At 46.4% G+C, this 21,115-nt stretch overlaps 1 protein-coding gene across 2 annotated transcripts in view; it reads right to left on the bottom strand.

Moving 5' to 3' along the window:
• LOC141069537 (T-box protein VegT-like) overlaps positions 1-21,115 on the bottom strand; it is a 71,536-nt gene that overhangs the window by 12,739 nt on the left and 37,682 nt on the right. The window lies entirely within an intron of this gene.

Here is a 21,115-nt window from a genome sequence, read left to right as displayed (position 1 = left end):
TAGACAAATTCCAGGAGAATGCTGTATGATTGCAGTGGTTTTATTCTACGCATTTCAGGGGTCTCATGCCCCCTTCATCAGGAAATACCACAAAATACATACAAGTTGTATGTATTTTGTGGTATTTCCTGATGAAGGGGGCATGAGACCCCTGAAACGCGTTGAATAAAACCACTGCAATCATACAGCATTCTCCTGGAATTTGTCTAAAGCAGCAGAGAGGAATATAACTACGAACTCCTTTTGGATTTATCATTTCTTCTGGTCACTGAAGACCTGTGGATCTGCAGCAGCCGCTACCTACACGCTCTTATCTCATCCTAACCAGGTGAGCATATTTCAAGATATACTGTCCTTTGTAACGTGGATAAGACCCTATTGCGCTTTTTGTCTACCCCCCCTTTTTTTTTGCAATACTCCGATTTAGAGCAGATGCATAATATGTAGAATTTTTTTTTACTACTTTTTTTTTTTGCTTATAAAGGGAAGCAAACCTGTGTATCTAGTGCTGAGAACAGCGCATATTTTATCTATGTTACAGGTAGCCCAGGACTCAGCACGTCACCATACAGACTCCTGGCCATGTACACCATTTTATTCGCTTCTATAGCACCATTAATTTCCACAGTGCTTTATCGCCATAGGGGCTCACAATCTAAATTCCCTATCAGTATGTCTTTAGCGTGCGGGAGGAAATTGGAGAACCCAGAGGAAACCCACGCAAATATCGGGAGAACATAAACTCCTTGCAGATGTTGTCCTTGGTGGGATTTGAACCCAGGACCCCAGCGCTGCAAAATCACTCTAGGACTATCTCTCAATGTACGTTTGGTCCAACTACAAATTGGCAATTTAGTACTTAACTGCACCTAATAAATCACTTTACAGCTTGCTAAACTTACATTGTGCGCATATATTGATGTCCCAGTACTTTGTGCAAAGTCATAAAGGTGCATTTGACAACACATCAATTTGCTGATTAACGAGTCACTCTAGATCTACCATTTTAAGTGTTAAAAGTAAAGAGCAGGGACATTATTCTGCTCGTAGAATACCCTGGAGAATAATGAAGACCTTTCATGAGCGAGCCATACATGCACAAGGAAAAAAATAAAAATGGTTGGGAGGTTGTTACAGGTTGGGTGTACTTTAACAGAACTGCATGGGGGCAATCAAAGTAGGATTTCAGAGAAGTCTGCTACTATATGATTTGCTAGTGTGAAACTTTAATTAGCGCCATTTACGGTAACTCCAAATGCACAAATAGTGTCATCATTGATGCACCTCAAGTCACTGGCCAAATGTCTATCTACTACTAGAACTCAACTCTTCCTCACTGCTTTGGGTTAAGTTTGCCAAGCTGAAATCACTGCCAGCTGAGTATAAAGATTTGACCAGTGGTTATGCCATATCCTAACACTTCATTTACAATCCATTTGCTCACATTTATAAAACTTAAACTGGCTATAATTGGTTTGATTGCATACTTGAACCAGAGCTGTTATAGCATAACATGCCAAAACTTTTCCAACAATACTAATTATTTGGAATGCGCTTGATTGTGGAATAATACTGGATAAAGTCTTGTGCAAGAAGTTTTACTTTTGCTCCGTACAAGGATGTTGTCCAATAAAGTATGTACCGTATATGCATAATAACAAGCTGGTTCCTTTGTTACAATGCAAAATTAGCCAAACCCCTCAAATTCTCTGCCATTACCATTCCCCTGCATGAGGATGCATGTGTATTGGGGAAGGAACAGCCTGGTCTGCCAACATTTAAAGTATGTGCACCTTAGCTCTTTATTGGTTAAATACTTTGACCATAAGCAGCTTTCAAACCAGAAAATGAATATTAAAAATTATTATTAGTTATGCAAGTGCAGATTGACATAAAGATGTCTTTTAATGCATGTCCCTTCAAATCATGTTGACCTTTTTGAGTCCTTTTTGGCTCTAAAATCCAGTACTAGGCCGGACATGTGAAAGCATACAGGCCATGATGTCCTAATATTACCGTGCCTGGAGGAAATAAAGATTTAATAAAATACCTATATTTACAATATTTCCAATAATACCGCAATATAAAATTAAACAATCCCACAATAATAATGCAATATAACAAACACCAGACCATAACCAAATATTACCAGCATTTGCAGTAGTGATAAGACTAACATACTGAATTATTAACCAAAACCACAAGGACTGATCCTACCACCCTACAGTGACCATAAACTGTAATGGTAATGTCAGTTCTACACCAGTGCTCTGCAGACCATATGTGTATACTATACAGACGCTCACCGGTGACTTTCTCAACAATCATTCATTTTACCTTTCTTTTCCATTCAACCCAGAGCATCATAACCAATTCTTCCATCCATAACTCATCTCTGCACAGTGTAACACAGACGACTTTGGCTTTTTTTTTCCAGCCCCCTCCTCAAATTCCCCACCTTTACACAAGCCACTGATATGACAAGTACTCTAGTCAGTAATAATGCCCATTCTGTGCCCTGTATAGGAATAGTACCCTGCTCTTGTTCCCCGCACAATAAAAGTACCCCGTGTACCTTTATACAGCAAGTTTCCTCATAATAAGCTATACAGTGCCCAATAGAAATAATGGTCCCCCTGTACCATTTTGTAGAAATCCCCCTGTGCCTCCTTTAACCCCTTCACGCCATATCACGCACATTTGTAATGTTGTGTTCCTACATTGATGCAGGCTCGCATGCCAAGCCTGCATTTTTCCCTGCAGATGATGGCTGATTTAGTCAGCCATCATGTGCCTTTAATAGCTGCGGCCCGCACAGAGCTCCACCTGTGATTGTTAGCCTATTAACCCCTTAGTGACCAATGTCTTTACTGACCTGCATTATAAGAGACTAGCCTCCCCCATGGGTGACAATCTAGCAGCTGTCGGCTGTACTCTATAGCTGATAACTTGCTGCATCAGTCACGATTAATGTTGGTTCCAACTATAGTCATTTAACCCCTTAAATGCTGCTGTCAATAATGACTACAGCATCTAAGTGGTTAAAGCATGGGGGCTCCCTAGGTTCACATTAGTGTTTGAGTCCACAGCGTATCATCCGCATGCGCAAATATATGTTTACGCAGTGTTTATGTGCATCATCATATGCATGATGGAAAAAATCCATTGCGTGTGCATGCCTTTGTATGCATTTTTGCATGCGTTTGAATTGTTTATGCGCATGCGTTCGATATGACAGACAAAAATGGGCATGTCTCATGGGATTTCTATTTACATTTTGAAGAACTCATGTGTATCGAACACATGTGTATGCATGTCCTTGAGTACCAATGCGTTCTCAGACAGTATTGCGTTTTTTTGATGCACTCATCCGCATGCCTGTGCACATTTGACGGATTTGACCGCAAAACGATGCATGCGTATGCAAAAGCATGTAAATGCATGTCCCTGCATACACCATGTTAAATATATGTACGCATGCGGATCTATGTGGATCAAACGCTGCGCACATATACTGTACGCAAATGTGAAACCAGCCTAACCCCATTGGCACCCTGAGATCTTGATCATGTGGTCTTCATGTTTACTATGGCAATTCATGGCCTAATAAAGACCTTAAAATTTTCTACTAAAGCGGCCAGTTCAGAAGTTATGAACATTTTGATGGTAAAATAAATGTCTTCATTCCTGTTATACTAATTTGCATTAATTCCTGAAAAGCACCTGAAGGGTTAATAAACTACCTGAAACCAATTTTGAATTACATGAGGGGTGTGATTTTAAAATGGTATCCCTTTTTGGGGGTTTCCAATATATAGGACCCGCAAAGTCACTTCAAAACTGAATAGGTCTCTATATAAAAAAAAAAAAAAAAAAAAAGTTTTGCAAATTTCCTTGAAAAAATTAAAAATTTACTGCTACATTTTTTAAACCTTCCAAAATGCGAACAAAATAAAACATTTTACAAATGGTGCTTATGTAAAGAAGGCATAAGGAAATGTTATATATTAATGTTTTTGTGTGATATGACTATCTGGATTAAAGGGATAATCATTCAAAGTTTTTCAAAAAATTTACAATTTTCATTTTTGTAAAACTTCTGATTCTTATAAACACAGAAAATTTACCATTATCATAAAGTACAATGTGTTACGAAAACACAATCTCAAAATCAGTGGAATACGTTGAAGTGTTCCAGAGTTATTACTACATAAAGTGACACTGGTCGTTGTTCAAAAGTTTTGCCTGGTCACTAAGGGAATAAATGAACCTGTGCATCACGAAGAGCAGCTTTTAACACTCGCTGGCAGGGGGCATGTAATTCCACCCACCCTGGACTTGAAATCCACCAGAGGAAGGTAGCGGTCTGCTGCCGAAACGCGTTGTGGTCTAATGAAAGGTTTGTTTACCACTAATCCATTGCAGTGTGCTCTATAACCATAGCGCTCCTTAAATTGACCACATATATATTTTTTCCAAAAACATTGATATTCCTCTTGAGGGACTGTGGCTTGAGCAGCTTGGAGCTATAGAGTTCATATCCAGGCAACAGGACCTGAAGTAACGTCATTCTGTGAAGTCAGTGGCATCACGTGACTGGGTCTTGGGCACACGTGACCAGACCAGGATGCACAGCACAGGAGCGATCCCAGAGCTACAGAGCAGGAGAACACTGAGACATCCCCTACCGCAGTTGTGAAGGGGTGCACAACCCTTCCTGGTGAGAGGACAATCCCCCCACCTTTCATTGTAATATCCCAATTAAATCACCTGGTGCTTCTCATGCTGCGCTCTTCCATGTTTATTGTCTTAAATCTACCTTTCTTGCCCATATGTAAACTTTCTACTGTCCAGAATGCTCCTTTTTCTCACCTCTCATTCTAAAACTCAGGGTGGGGGAAAAAAACTCTTACTTTTTCCTCCATTTCACTCAACCCCCTACCCAATTTATTATTGTGTTAAGTGCTGCAGAATTTCTTGGCATTATGTTACCAGTACCACAATAAAGGACATCAGCTTTCCCCTTTCTTACACGTGTAGAGCCTCAGTGTAACCCTTGACTTTGCCCTGTCCTTCAAACCAAACGTCCACACCCTTACCACCTCCTGCTGCCTCCAACTCAAAAATATCTCCAGAATGTCATTACCTCAACCCAAATCTACTAAAATATTAGTGCATGTCCTCATCATTTCCCACCTTAACTACTGCAATATTCTCCTCTGTGGTCTCTTGATTTATACTCTCACCTCACCAGTCCATCCTTAACTCTGCTGCCTGATTAAGCCACCCCTCTCCTTGGTACTCCTCCGCCTCTCCCCACTTCCAATCCCTTAGCTGGCTTTCAGTTCCCCAGCAAATCCAGTTTAAAAGTCTAAAGCTCCCGTCACACACTGCGATCTCGCTAGCGAGATCGCTGCCGAGTCACAAGTTTTGTGACGCAACAGCGATCTCACCAGCGAGATCGCTGTGTGTGACACCTATCAGCGACTGGCATAGAATAGGGACCTGGAAAACGAGAAATGCCTTAACGTGGCTTCCAGGTACACATAACTTGGCCATTTTATGCGCTAAACTTTCTCAATTTTTCATACTTCTAATGCAGTAATGCAATTCATTATTCATTTTTCATGTTTGCATGGTTTGGCGCTCCAGTGTGCTTCCTTTTTTGCTTGAATGTATATGAGTTGGTGACTCTAGGTTAAGCACCTGTTCACACTATGCTTATGCTTAGATGTGACTGTCAGTTTTTGAAATTTGTGCCTTTCAGCGACTGGCCCCCCTGCCGGGTATCGCTGATCGTTGTGGAAAGCCCTGGACATTTTGACGGTTGGTCTCCCGCTGGCCAGTACGCATCGCTGCATGTGGCAGGCGGGAGACCAGCGATCAGCGAGCTGGATCTGGTAACCAAGGTAAACAGCGGGTTTCTAAGCGCGGCACTTAGAAACTCGCTGTTTACATTGGTTACCAGCTCCCTGCACCAGCACGCTGGTATCTAAGGTACACAGCGACGCGTGCTCTCGTCATCTCTGGTGAAGCTGCCGGTTTGGCAGCTCACCAGCAATCCTGACAAGTTCATATCATTGTTGGGATCGCTGGTGAGTCGCTATGTGTGACGAGGCCTTAATTTATAAGGCTGTCCATAATCTTCCTCCTCCATATATATCCAAATTAATTTCCCAATACTTTTATTATTAGAGACAAATCACTGGTCCTCACAAGACCTCCTTCTCTCAACCATTTGCCTCTAAGAATTTACTTGATCATCCTCTATTTTCTGGCATTCCTCACCATGTTCTAATGGCTTCCACATTTGGAACCTTCAGAGGCTACCTGAAAACTCTTCAGGAAAGCCTATAGCCAACAATAACACCTGTTGCCATTTCAACATCAACTGACCTATTGTTTCATTTCCTCTTACTCTGTAGATAGTAAGTCTGGCAGAATACAGTCCTCTTCCCCTTTGTACCACTCTGTCACTGCTGGTCTGTTAGTTGTAATTTATATAGAATCATAGAATCGTAGAGTTGGAAGGGACCTCCTGGGCCATCTGGTCCAACCCCCTGCTCAAAGCAGGATTCGCTAAATCATCCCAGTCAGATGTCTGTCCAGCCTCTGTTTGAAGACTTCCATTGAAGGAGAACTCACCACTTCTCGTGGCAGCCTGTTCCACTCATTGATCACTCTGTCATAAAAATTTTCTAATATCTAATCTGTCTCCTCCCATTCAGTTTCATCCCATTGCTTCTAGTCTTTCCTTGTGCAAATGAGAATAAAGTTGATCCTTCTACAATGTGACAGCCCTGTAGATATTGGTAGACAGCTATTAAGTCTCCTCTCAGTCTTCTCTTTTGCAAACTAAACATTCCCAAATCCTGCAACCTTTCCTCATAAGACAGGGTTTGCAGACCGGTCACCATTCTGGTCGCTCTTTTCTGAACTTGCTCCAGTTTGTTGATGTCTTTTTTAAAATGTGATGCCCAAAACTGGACACAGTATTCCAGATGAGGTCTGACCAAAGAGGAGTAGAGGGCAATAATGACTTCACGTGATCTAGACTGTATGCTTCTGTTTATTCATCCTAGAATTGCATTTGCCTTTTTTGCTGCTGCATCACACTGTTGACTCATATTCAGTCTGTGATCTATTAGTATACCCAAGTCTTTTTCACATGTGCTGTCACTTAGCCCTATTTCCTCCCATTCTGTATATGCTTTTTTCATTTTTATTGCCCAGATGTAGTACTTTGCATTTCTCCCTGTTAAAAACCATTCTGTTAGTTGCTGCCCACTTCTCCAGTTTATTTATATCTTTTTGAATCCTCTCTCTCTCTCTCTCTCTTCTCTAGTATTAGCTATCACTCCTAGCTTTGTGTCATCAGCAAATTTAATCAGTTTACCCTCAATTCCTTCATCTAAATCGTTGATAAAGATGTTGAACAATACAGGGCCCAGGACAGAGCCCTGTGGTACCCCACTTGAGACATTCTTCCAACTGGATGTGCAGCCATTTACGACCACTCTTTGGGTCCGATCACTAAGCCAGTTATGAATCCACCTAACAGTTGCCTTGTCCATTCCATACTTAGTCATTTTTTCAATAAGGATTGTATGAGATACTTTGCTGAAGTCAAGATATACTATATCTACAGCATTTCCTTGATCCACCCAATCAGTGATTCCGTCATAGAAGGAAATTAAGTTAGTCTGACATGACTTATTAGTTACAAACCCATGCCGACTCTGTTTAATCACTTCATTCTTATCCAGGTACTGACATACATGTTGTTTAATAATTTGTTCAAAGATCTTTCCTGGTATAGAAGTCAGACTCACCGGCCTATAGTTGCCTGGGTCCACCTTCTTCCCCTTTTTGAAGATAGGAACAACATTTGCTCTTCTCCAGTCTTCTGGCACTTCTCCTGTTCTCCAAGAATTTTCAAAGATTATGGAGAGGGGTTCAAAAATTTCTTCTGCTATCTCCTTCAGTACTCTGGGGTGTAATTCATCTGGACCTGGAGACTTGAATTCATTTAGGTTAGCTAAGTGTTTCCTCACTATCTTTCTGTTTATAGATATCCTGGATTCTTCTATTGCCTTAATAGGACAGTGAAGAACAGTTGATGTTACATTTCCTTTCTGAGAGAAAACAGATGCAAAATAGGAATTTAAAAGTTCGGCCTTCTCAACATCCTGTCTTACCATTTCATAATTTTCATCCTGTAAAAATCCTATAGCATCTTTGACTTTTCTTTACTTTTGACATATCCCCAAAATCCTTTATTATTGCTTTTGACATCTCTTGCAAGCCTCAACTCATTTTCAGCTTTAGATAATCTGATTTGTGCCCTGCAGGTTCTGCAGACAGCATTATATTCTTTAGATATGCCTCCCTCTTTCCATTTTATAAACATTTTTTTCTTCCTTTTTAGCATGTGCTTAAGTTCTGTGTTCATCCATCCTGGTATCCTTAAATGCTTCCTATTCTTCCCTCTTTTCGGAATGGTTAACAACTGTGCTTTGAGAATTTCATTTTTCAAGATTTCCCATCCTTCCTGGACATTTTTGTCTTTAAGGATATCCAGCCATTGGATCCCTCCAATTCTCTTTCGGAATCCCTTAAAATCTGCCTTTCTGAAATCTATCCTTGACGTCTGAGTCTTCACAGGTCTTCCGCCTCTAGTTATCCAAAATTCTAAAATAGCATGGTCGCTACCTCCTAGGGTCCCAGCCACTTTTACCTCAACCATTTCCTCCCTGTTTATAAGGATTAGATCCAAGGTAGCAGTTCCCCTTGTTTATATATGTAACCCTTTTCATATGCACATGTTGTGGAATCAACTTTGCTTTAAAAATAAATTGTTACAATAACCTATACATACAAGTTAACATTGGATCAGATTGCCGTTCTTGTTAGAAGTTCTTGGGAAATAAACTATTGGTTGCACTTGGCAATGCATGTCCTTAGCTATGGCGCTAGTGTTGATAAATGTCAGACAGTGATCTGAAAAGGCAGGTGAGGCACATGACCAGCTGCCCAACTCATATACAGCACAGTTACATTTAGAGTACTCAGCAAAATGTTACCTCCTTAGGGGGGCTCCCAAGTAGGTTGATGTCAGTGCCATTTAGAAACACATTACAATGTGTTAAATAGACTCATTTGCATGTAATGTCCCTCTAGAGTCCTGTTTAGCATATTGGTGGCTGAGTGAGGGGCATGCCACAACATGAATGGAAATGCCATGTTTTAGAGCCTTTCATAGTAGTAAACCAATATTCATTCAGGATCCATATTTCTTCGGTCCTTTTCATATGAATTGCTCTATCTTCAGTTTGTGGATCATCACTGGCTGCTTAGGGAATCGAGGCTCCCAAATGAATCATTACATAGACCATTTTTAACAAATAAATTTGCTATTTCCTACACTTAAAGAAAAAATAAAAAACGTAAGCTTTTTTTAGCGGTTTTTAAGCGGATTTACCAAAAAGTCCGCTTAAAAGAAGCATCCCATTCATTTTAATGCATTTTGCACTTTTTGTGCATATTGATGCATTTTTTTCCGCGAAAAAAACGCTTCCCGGTAAAAAACACAGCATGCTCATTAATTTTGCGGAAAATTCTGCATTTCTTGCTATTTTCAATGTGTCTGGGGATGCACGGAAAAAAACCGCATAAAAACGCGCGTTTTTATGCAGAAATTTTCTGCATACGTGTGCACATAGCCTGAGACTGGGGACACGTGGAAAAAAATGCATAAAAAACGTGCGTTTTCTGGGAAGGAGTCCGGTTTTCATGCAGAAACTTTCTGCATAAGTGGGCACATAGCCTTAAGGGGGTTTTACACGTCGCGATATCGCTAGCAATATCGCTATAACGTCACTGGTTTTGTCACGTTATAGCGATATTGCTAGCGATATCGCTATGTGTGATACTTTCCTCCGACCGGCTCCCCCGCTGTCCATCGCTGATCGGGCGGCTCCATTTCTCGTCGTCAGCTTCCTGCTGGGCTTCCTGCTATGTGAGACGAGCGACGCTGGACGCGGGCGGGAGGACGTCAGGATCGCTGTGTGTGAAAGGTGAGTATCGTGCGCTGCGTCGCTGCTGCATCGCTGTGAGGTCTTCCTGTGTGGAAGCTCACTAGCGATCATTTAGCGATGCACCAGCGATCCTGACCGGGTCGGATGGCTGGTGCGATCGCTGGTGCATCGCTAAATGTAAAAGGGCCTTTAGTGTTCAGTCTCTAACATTCATGGCAATAAGAATGTCAGTCTCAAAACATTTGTGGTATAATCACATTACATACAGTTGAGCTACCCCCAACAGTGATCACTTAACATTGACTGAGGTGTGACTTCCCATCCTAATTATATTGAACCCTATATGTAAATGTTTTACACCCACCACAAGATCCTAGTGTATCTCTTGCACTGAGACGTGTGTAAGGTTGGAAAACCTGTCTGTTCTAGACTAGAAGCATAGCAAACCCTTCAAATATTCCCATTTGCCACCAAAATCCTCAAATCACTAAGTTAATATTGTCTTAATTCAGCCACTCTTATAGGCATTCCTATATCAGAATGTCCAAGCCTAGCGTTTTATCACTGGTGTGTGCTTTTGAAATATAATCATGGGACTTGCTCTTGTGCCTAAACCGGCACCTTTGGGACTACCCAAACATTATACAGTACAGACCAAAAGTTTGGACACACCTTCTCATTCAAAGAGTTTTCTTTATTTTCATGACTATGAAAATTGTAGATTCACTCTGAAGGCATCAAAACTATGAATTAACACATGTGGAATTATATAATTAACAAAAAAGTGTGAAACAACTGAAAATATGTCTTATATTCTAGGTTCTTCAAAGTAGCCACCTTTTGCTTTGATTACTGCTTTGCACACTCTTTGCATTCTCTTGATGAGTTTCAAGAGGTAGTCACCGGAAATGGTCTTCCAACAGTATTGAAGGAATTCCCAGAGATGCTTAGCACTTGTTCGCCCTTTTGCCTTCACTCTGCATTCCAGCTCACCCCAAACCATCTCGATTGGGTTCAGGTCCGGTGACTGGAGGCCAGGTCATCTGGCATAGCACCCCATCACTCTCCTTCTTGGTCAAATAGCCCTTACACAGCCTGGAGGTGTGTTTGTGGTCATTGTCCCGTTGAAAAATAAATGATTTCCCAACTAAATACAAACCAGATGGAATAGCATGCCGCTGCAAGATGCTGTGGTAGCCATGCTGGTTCAGGATGCCTTCAATTTTGAATAAATGCCCAACAGTGTCACCAAAGCACCCCCACCATCACACCTTCTCCAACATGCTTCACGGTGGGAACCAGGCATGTAGAGTCCATCCGTTCACCTTTTCTGCGTCGCACAAAGACACGGTGGTTGGAACCAAAGATCTCTAATTTGGACTCATCAGACCAAAGCACAGATTTCCACTGGTCTAATGTCCATTCCTTGTGTTCTTTAGCCCAAACAAGTCTCTTCTGCTTGTTGACTGTCCTTAGCAGTGGTTTCCTAGCAGCTATTTTACCATGAAGGCCTGCTGCACAAAGTCTCCTCTTAGCAGTTGTTGTAGAGATGTGTCTGCTGCTAGAACTGTGTGTGGCATTGAACTGATTTCTAATCTGAGCTGCTGTTAACCTGTGATTTCTGAGGCTGGTGACTTGGATGAACTTATCCTCCGCAGCAGAGGTGACTCTTGGTCTTCCTTTCCTGGGGCGGTCCTCATGTGAGCCAGTTTCTTTGTAGCGCTTGATGGTTTTTGCCACTGCACTTGGGGACACTTTCAAAGTTTTCCCAATTTTTCGGACTGACTGACCTTCATTTCTTAAAGTAATGATGGCCACTCGTTTTTCTTTAATTAGCTGCTTTTTTCTTGCCATAATACAAATTCTAACAGTCTATTCAGTAGGACTATCACCTGTGTATCCACCAGACTTCTGCACAACACAACTTATGGTCCCAACCCCATTTATAAGGCAAGAAATCCCACTTATTAAACCTGACAGGGCACACCTGTGAAGTGAAAACCATTTCCGGTGACTACCTCTTGAAGCTCATCAAGAGAAAAGAGTGTGCAAAGCAATAATCAAAGCAAAAAGGTGGCTACTTTGAAGAACCTAGAATATAAGACAGTATTTTCAGTTGTTTCACACTTTTTTGTTAATTACATAATTCCACATGTGTTAATTCATAGTTTTGATGCCTTCAGAGTGAATCTACAATTTTCATAGTCATGAAAATAAAGAAAACTCTTTGAATGAGAAGATGTGTCCAAACTTTTGGTCTGTACTGTATATCAAAAACTTGGTAGCCATTTTTCAATTTCTAATGTGTGTGGTTATGACTTTCAAAGAAAAAAAAGGTTTTGGTACTGTGTTAGCCAGTTAAAAGGTATCATAACTACAAGATTGATTGTTCTCAGTGGGAGAAAATCTGGTTATGACTTTGAAATGGTGGCTAGTGAACCCATATGCATGAAAGATCCACAGGCTATATGGCGGCTATATAGCTATTAGGCGCAATGATGTCTACATCTAACTGTATAAAAAGGAGCAATCATAGGGATGGGCAATTAATTTTCCCAAGGTACAAAAAGAGAATTACTGTAATTTTAGATAGGGCCAAACCAATAGGCTGAAATTTAGGTTTGCTCAATATGAAACACAGGTATTACATACCTGGTAATGTGTTTTTTCATGAGACATGACGGCACCACGAGAGAGGGGATCCGCCCAACAAGGACAGGAAACCTTCAAGATAAAAGGGGCGGCTCCTCTCTCCGCATCAGTTGTTTTACAGAGCACGAGAGGACCTCCGCAGGTTAGTGTACATATAAATAATACATCCTATACACAACTAAATTTCCGACACCAAGGGAGTGAATAATGCTAATAATGCACCCAACTAATGATGTGATCAATAGGGAGGGAATATAAGGGTGCCGTCATGTCTCATGAAACATGGATTTTTGTGAGTACTCACCGTAAAATCCTTTTCTCCGAGACGCTCATTGGGGGACACAGGTACTGTGGGTGTATGCTACTGCTGTCTGGAGGCTGACACTAAGTATACAAAAAAAAGTTAGCTCCTCCTTCGCCACATACACCCTCGCCCCGTTTGCGGGCGGAAACCAGTTTAGTGCAACAGCAGTAGGAGAACACAGAACAAATTAGCCTTACGCAGAATACCGTATGTCTGAAAAAGGACCACCCTACTCCTAAAATGGAATTATACTAAAATAAACAAGAGCCAACTGGCTCATAGGGTGGGTGCTGTGTCCCCCAATGAGCGTCTCGGAGAAAAGGATTTTAAGGTGAGTACTCACAAAAATCCATGTTTCTCCTTTGTCTCATTGGGGGACACAGGTACTGTGGAACGTCCTAAAGCAGTCCCTGAGTGGGAAGCCAACTCACCGATCCAAGCCGCATGCCCTCCTGTCTAAAGGTGCGCCACTGCTGCTTGGAGAATTTTTTTCCCAGGCTCGCATCTGACAAAGCCTGAGTATGCACATTGTAATGCTTAGAAAAAGTATGCAGGCTGGACCAGGTTGCCGCCTTGCATACCTGCTCTGCCAAAGCCTGGTGCCGAAGCGCCCAAGAGGCGCCCACTGCCAGAGTAGAGTGCACACCTATCCCTGTTGGAATCGGTGTGCCTCTAATACGGTACGCCTCTTGAATAGTTAGACGAATCCATCTGGCTATGGTCGACCTTGAGGCTGCGAGCCCCTTCCTGCGCCCTCCGGGGATAACAAACAGCAAGTCTGTCTGGCGAAAAGGTGCTGTCCTCAACACATACCTCCTGAGCGCTCTCACTAGGTCCAACGTGTGGAGCGCCCCTATGTATTGCTCTGGACAAAATGAAGGCAGAACAATGTCCTCATTAATGTGGAAAGAGGACACGACCTTTGGCAGAAAGGGAGGAGCTGGTCTAAGGACTACCTTATCCTTGTAAAAAGTCAGGAACGGTGCTCTACAAGATAGGGCTGCCAACTCCGAGACCTGCCTAATGGAAGTTATGGCTAACAAGAATACGACCTTCCTGGAAAGATATGATAATAAAATTTCTTGCAACTGTTCAAAAGGAGCCTCCTGCAGGACACTCAGGACCAGGTTAAGGTCCCAGGCGTCTATGGGCGCTCTAAAGGGGGGCACCAAATGAGAGACCCCCTGAACGAACATCTTGACCTGCATATTAGTAGCGATCCTTCGCTGAAAGTGGACAGACAAGGCCGATATCTGCCTCCTAAGGGAACTTGGGGCCAATCCTGCGTCTAGGCCTGACTGAACAAAAGCCAGGATGTTGGGAACCAAGAAGGACATCAGTGGCGGATTAAGTGGACTATGGGCCCGGGGCTGTTCATAAAACCTGGGCCCCTGTACCCCCCTTCCCACCTGAGCGCTGCGGTCCCCGTGCGGGAATTGACAGCCGTACGGACCGCAGCACTTGGTTTGCTGCGGGTCCATACGGAAAACCCGCCACCATTCCACCACGTGTGGACATGGCCTAAAAAGACGTTGCACATAAGCTGTAGGCCTACGGCCAATACGCACAAAATCGCCCAACGTGATCCTGGCCATAGGGGATCCACTTTAATGTCCCCACTTTAATTTGAAGTCCCCTATCACCCACTCACTTCATCTGCAGTGCCGCTTCATCATTTGCAGCCCCTTATCCCCACTTCCATTTTATCATGTGCAGTCCCCTTCCCCCCCAACTTCATGTGCAGCCCCACTCCCCCATCATCATGTGCAGTTAATTTTACCCCTTCATCATGTGCAGTCCCCCTTACCCCCAATTCATCATGTGCAGTCCCACTTACCCCTAATTCATCATGTTCAGTCCCACTTACCCCTTAATTCATCATGTGCAGTTCCCCTTACCCCCTAATTCATCATGTGCAGTCCCACTTACCCCTTAATTCATCATGTGCAGTCCCACTTACCCCTTAATTCATCATGTGCAGTCCCACTTACCCCTTAATTCATCATGTGCAGTCCCACTTACCCCTTAATTCATCATGTGCAGTCCCACTTACCCCTAAATTCATCATGTGCAGTCCCACTTACCCCTAAATTCATCATGTGCAGTCCCACTTACCCCTTAATTCATCATGTGCAGTCCCCCTTATCCCCCCACTTCATCATGTGCAGCCCCACTTATCCCCCCACTTCATCATGTGCAGCCCCACTTATCCCCCCACTTCATCATGTGCAGCCCCACTTATCCCCCCACTTCATCATGTGCAGCCCCACTTATCCCCCACTTCATCATGTGCAGCCCCACTTATCCCCCACTTCATCATGTGCAGCCCCACTCATCCCCCCTTCATCCTGTGAAGCCCCCACTCATCCCCCCTTCATCCTGTGAAGCCCCCACTCATCCCCCCTTCATCCTGTGAAGCCCCCACTCATCCCCCCTTCATCCTGTGAAGCCCCCACTCACCCCCTTCATCCTGTACAACCCCAGTCACCCCCTGTCATCATATACAGCCCCCAGTCACCCCCCCGTCATCATATACAGCCCCCAGTCACCCCCCGTCATCATATACAGCCCCCAGTCACCCCCCTTCATCATATACAGCCCCCAGTCACCCCCCCTTCATCATATACAGCCCCCAGTCACCCCCCCTTCATCATATACAGCCCCCAGTCACCCCCCCTTCATCATATACAGCCCCCAGTCACCCCCTCTTCATCATATACAGCCCCCAGTCACCCCCTCTTCATCATATACAGCCCCCAGTCACCCCCTCTTCATCATATACAGCCCCCAGTCACCCCCTCTTCATCATATACAGCCCCCAGTCACCCCCCTTCATCATATACAGGCCCCAGTCACCCCCCTTCATCATATACAGGCCCCAGTCACCCCCCCTTCATCATATACAGGCCCCAGTCACCCCCCCTTCATTGTGTACAGCCCCCAGTCACCCCCCCTTCATTGTGTACAGCCGTCAGCCCCCACTCACCCCCTCCCCCATTTAATTCATTTTATAAATAAAAAAAAAATAAAAAAAGTTCCCCATACTTACCTCGCAGCCGGCTCGCTACCCAGCAGCGCCTCTGCTTTCAGCATCCTACGGGACATGTCGGCGCGTGCACGATGACGTCATCGCGCACGCCCGACATCTGACCCGGAAGTACAGCCGGAGCTGAGCAGCCGTCAAGGTGACGGCCGTGCACAGCTCCCGGCCCCTCATAGAATGTGACGCGGGCGGCTGTCTGCTGCCGGCGGCGTCACAGCACAGGGCACGGCCGGCCCTGTACAGGTGCTGGGGGAGCGGTCCGGGGGGCATTTGCCTCTCTGCCACCCGGCCCAGCCCGCCCCTGGGCCCCCAAAAAACCTTGGGCTCGGGGCGACCGCCCCATCCGCCCCTATTAAGATCCGCCATTGAGGACAGTGGTGCAACCCCGTGCTCTCGACACAAAAGAAAACCTTCCAACTGTTATGGTAAATTCTTGCCGAGGTAGGCATCCGGCAGCTAACCATTGTAGCAACCACTTCACGCCCAAACCCCGCCTGGGTTAGAATCCAAGATTCAACGGCCATGCAATCAAACACAAGGCCCCTGAGTTCGGGTGGCAGATCGGCCCCTGAGACAGCAAGTCTGGCCGTTTCGGCAAACGCCAAGGAATGTCTGCGAGGAGCTACACTAGATCCGCGTACCATGCCCGACGGGGCCAGCAGAATTGCCGGACCCCCTCTGTCTTAATTTTTCTTATGACCCTCGGAAGTAGCAGGAGCGGGGGAAACAGGTATGGGAGCCGAAACTGGTTCCATGGTAGGACCAACACATCCACTGCGATTGCTCGCGGGTCTTGAGACCGAGCGACTAACACGGCCACTTTGGCGTTTTCCCTGTAGGCCATCAGATCCACATCCGGAGTCCCCCACTGTTGGCAAATCTGCTGGAAGACCACGGGGTGCAGGGACCATTCCCTGGCCGTGACACCCTGCCGGCTTAGGAAATCTGCTGCCCAATATTCCATGCCTGGTATGTGGACTGCTGAGATCACAGAGTGGTTCCACTCGGCCCAGCGTAGCACATGCTCTATCTCGCTCATGGTTGCCCTGCTGTGCGTGCCTCCCTGGTGATTCACGTACGCCACCGTCGTTGCGTTGTCCGATTGAACCCGGACCGGACGACCTGCTAGAAAGTACTGGAAATGTTGCAGTGCCAACTGCACCGCTCGAATCTCCAACAAGTTGATCGGGAGGCGTGCCACCTGATGCGACCATTGCCCCATAGCCGTGTGATGGCGGAAAACTGCTCCCCAACCGAGAAGACTCGCATCGGTTGTGATCACCAACCATTGTTCTGGGGGAAAGGGCTTCCCCTGAAGAGGAGTCACGCGTCCACCACTGAAGTGACCGTCTGACTCGAGAGGACAACCTGCACTGATGCTCGAGCGTGAATGGACTCTTGTCCCAAGATGTCAAAAGAGCATGCTGCAGGGGACGAAGATGAAATTGGGCAAACTGAATCGCTTCCATTGCCGCCACCATCCTCCCTAGAACCCTCATCACGAACCGAATGGTGTGAGGGCCTGGTTGTTGAAGATTCCGAACTCCCTGCCGGAGCGCTCGAACCTTGTCCTGAGGGAGAATTACCAACCCTCGGGAGGTGTCGAAAATCATCCCTAGGAATGAAATCCTCTGAGCTGGGACAAGGGACGACTGGGACCAACCATCCTAGGCGAGATAGGGTATCCAGCGTGATGCTGACATTTTCCTTGCATGCCCAAAAGGACGGACCCTTCACTAAGAGGTCGTCTAAATACGGTAAAACCATTATGCCCCGAGAATGTAGAAAGGCCATGACGACCGCCATTACCTTCGTGAACACACTGGGGGGAGGTGGCCAACCCGATAGGCAGAGCCACAAATTGGAAATGCTGACCATCGGTTGCAAAACGTAGGAATCTTTGATGCGGGGGAAAAATAGGGACGTGCAGGTAAGCATCCTGGACATTGATCGAGGCCAAGTACTCTCCCTGCTCCATGGTCGATATGACTGAACAGAGAGATTCCATTCGAAAGTGCCTGATTCTGATGAACCTGTTCAGGAGCTTTAGGTCCAAAACCGGCCTTACTGACCCGTCCCTCTTGGGGACCGCGAACAGGTTGGAATAAAAACCTTGAGTTCTTTCGCACTCTGGTACAGGGACAATGACCCCGTTGCGCTGCAGTACCTTGATGGCCCCTAGCAATGCCTCTGCCTGGGACTCTGCTTTGGGAAGCCGGGAAAGGGAAAAAAAAAAAAAAAAAAAAAAAAAATTGGAGGATCTGACATTCTATTTTGTACCCCAACGACACCAATTCCGCCACCCAAGCGTCGCGTGCCACCGGGACCCAGACGTGGCAGAACCTGAGTAGACGTCCGCCCACTCTGCGGTCTTCGGGTACCGGATGCCCCGAGTCACTGAGGGCCTCTGGGACCTGGCCCCCCTTGACCTGGGCGGGCGGCCTCGCATCCTGCCCAGCGGGTTGGCTCTATACGTGACCTCACGCTCCTTGTCCTGGTTGTAGCGAGCTGGGGCGGAAGAACTGGCCGCTGCCATCCACCCGGGGCTGCGAAATGCTCAAAAGCATGCCTGAGGCTGACGAAATGGCAGTTTACTTTTCTGCTGTGGGAGAAAGCTGCTTTTTCTTCCCGTAGCATCTGAGATCAGTTTGTCTAATTTTTCCCCAAATAGGCAGCTACCCTGATAAGGCAGGGAAGTCAAGGATTTCTTGGAAATTGAATCAGCCCGCCATAGCCTTAACCACAGGGCTCTCCTAATGGCGATTGCATTCACCGCCGCTAGTGCTGCGCAATTAGCCGCATCCAAGGACGCATTGATCAAATAGTCACCTGCCATCACGATCTGACCTGCTATCTCAGACACCTCTGTCGGCAGGTCTCCATCCTGTAGGACCTTATTTAAAGAATCTGACCATGACATCATGGCCTTGGCTACCCATGTTGCCGCAAATGAAGGAGAGAGTGCTGATCCTGATGCCTCATACACCGAGCGGGCTAAACTCTCTATGAGCCGGATCCGTGGGATCTTTAATGGAAGAAACACTAGGCACCGACAAGGTTCTTGAGGCCAGACGTGACACTGGGGGATCCACAACCGGAGATTCCGCCCATCCCTTACAGTGCTCTGGTGCAAACGGATCTCGTTTCTAGCGTTTTTTGTCCCGAAAAACGCTTGTCTGGACGTTCCCTGTGTCGCTGCACTATGTCCTCGAACTCTGGATGAGTGCTAAACACTATGCGGTCGTCTGGCCTTCTTAAAGGATACCTTATGACCTGCGGGTTAGGGAGACGTCCTCCTCAATACCCAAAGTTTGATTGACAGCCTCAATGAGACTGTACAGTCTCCTGACACCCCGGAGTATCCAGGTCCAAGGAATCCTCCACGTCATAACCTGAGCTTTGCTCGCTCCCAGAAAATGGTGACAGTGAGCGAGACGCCGCACTCACGGATGCCGAAGCACCGGAGGGGCCCGGAGACGCAGTGTGGGTTCTCTTCCTATGCATCTGTCTAGAGAGAGTGCGGCCCCTGCAGGCTGGAGGCTCTGGTGAGGTGGATGAACCCTCCCAAACAGGCGAGCCGTCGTCTCTACCCCTATCCGGGGCCTGAAGGGTCTCAATCGCCTTCGTAAGCGAAACCATGGACCGAGAGAGTGATAACGCCCATTCCGGGGGATCCAGACCCCTGGGCTCTGTCGCAGAGGAGGGCTCCTGGGCACGTTCGGAGTCACAGGCCTCACAATTTATTAGTCTGCGCTCGTGGGAACATAACCCCACAGGATACACATGCGGCATAAAGGAACGTGTGCGTTTTTCCTTTCCCAGACATATTGCTGATTAGGCCAAATTTATGAAAGTTCAAGGGGAAAGGAGGAGGAGGATAACCTTTCAATGCACGTAGTGTGGCTCCGGGACGGGGTCGCACTTACCCTGCTGCTGTGTGTCCCCCCCCACCCTGGGTCTGCCTCCAATGCGCTCCTTCACCTCTGGGTAGGCTGCGAATGCTCTCCAGGTCGCGGCCTACCCTGCACTGAAGCCGGGGCCTCAATTTTATCCGGCGCCCACCCTAGTCACGGGGGGCGGCGCCGGATACGACGCCATGCCGGGTGGCGGAACTTCCGCCCGTGCCCTAAGCCGAAGCCGCGGGCTAAATTAGACACCGTCCGCCAGCACGTGCTGGCAGCCCCGCTACCCCGGCGATCCGGTCCTTCATGCCGCTCTTCTCCACTGGTGGTGCAGGTCTGCGGCCCTCCTGTCGGACACAGCCACACGCAGGTACCAGGAGGGAGGAGGGGAGGAGGAGAGGGAGAGAGGTGAGGGAGAGAGGCGGGGGGGTGGGGGGGTAATGGCATTTGCAGATCGCAGCCCTAGCCCCATTATACACAGTGGAAAGCCCTCAGGGGACTTCATGGTGTGAACTCCAAAAAACGCTGCCCAGGGCCCTCCCCAGCTCCATACTTGTCACTGGTAGCAGCACCTGGGGTATTTCATTTTAGGACGTGCAGGCACCCTAACTCCATCCGCCTAACAGGGGCGAGGAGAGGGCCCGTCCGCCGCCATGCAGCACCGCCGTCTTGCGTTGGTGGAGCAGAGGGGGCCGCACAGACTAGTCTTGTGCCTCTGTGCAAGCCTATGGTTTCAATACCTAGGGGTGGACAGGGCCAAGTCTGGCATAATGTCCAACGTCGCAGGAAAGGATGCGTGGAGGGACACTCACACGTGCTCGCCCATTGATGGTTTGGGGAAATCAGATCCTTTCAATAGGATGCGTTGCCCCTGTCTTTTCTTCTTAAAATAAAACAGAAAAATAGATGTCTGGGGAAAAGTCCCAGAGATGTCCCTCGGTGTGGGAAAGGATACGCGGAGGCGATACTCAACGCGTGCTCGCCCGTTGATGGTTTGGGGAGATCGGACCCTTTCAATAGGATCCGTCGCCCCTGTCTCCTCTTCATAGCAAGAAACCAAAAGAAAAAAAAAAATAGTCTGGAGAAATCCAGACTGCGTGTGCCTCCATAGGACACTAAGCAAAAAACTGGTTTCCGCCCGCAATCGGGGCGAGAGTGTATGCGGCGGCGCTAACTT

Source organism: Dendrobates tinctorius, unplaced genomic scaffold (assembly GCF_039654945.1).
Source record: "Dendrobates tinctorius isolate UK_male_01 unplaced genomic scaffold, ASM3965494v1 ptg000265l, whole genome shotgun sequence".
Classification (NCBI taxonomy): Eukaryota; Metazoa; Chordata; class Amphibia; order Anura; family Dendrobatidae; genus Dendrobates; species Dendrobates tinctorius.
This window is presented reverse-complemented; position numbering and strand designations above follow the sequence as displayed.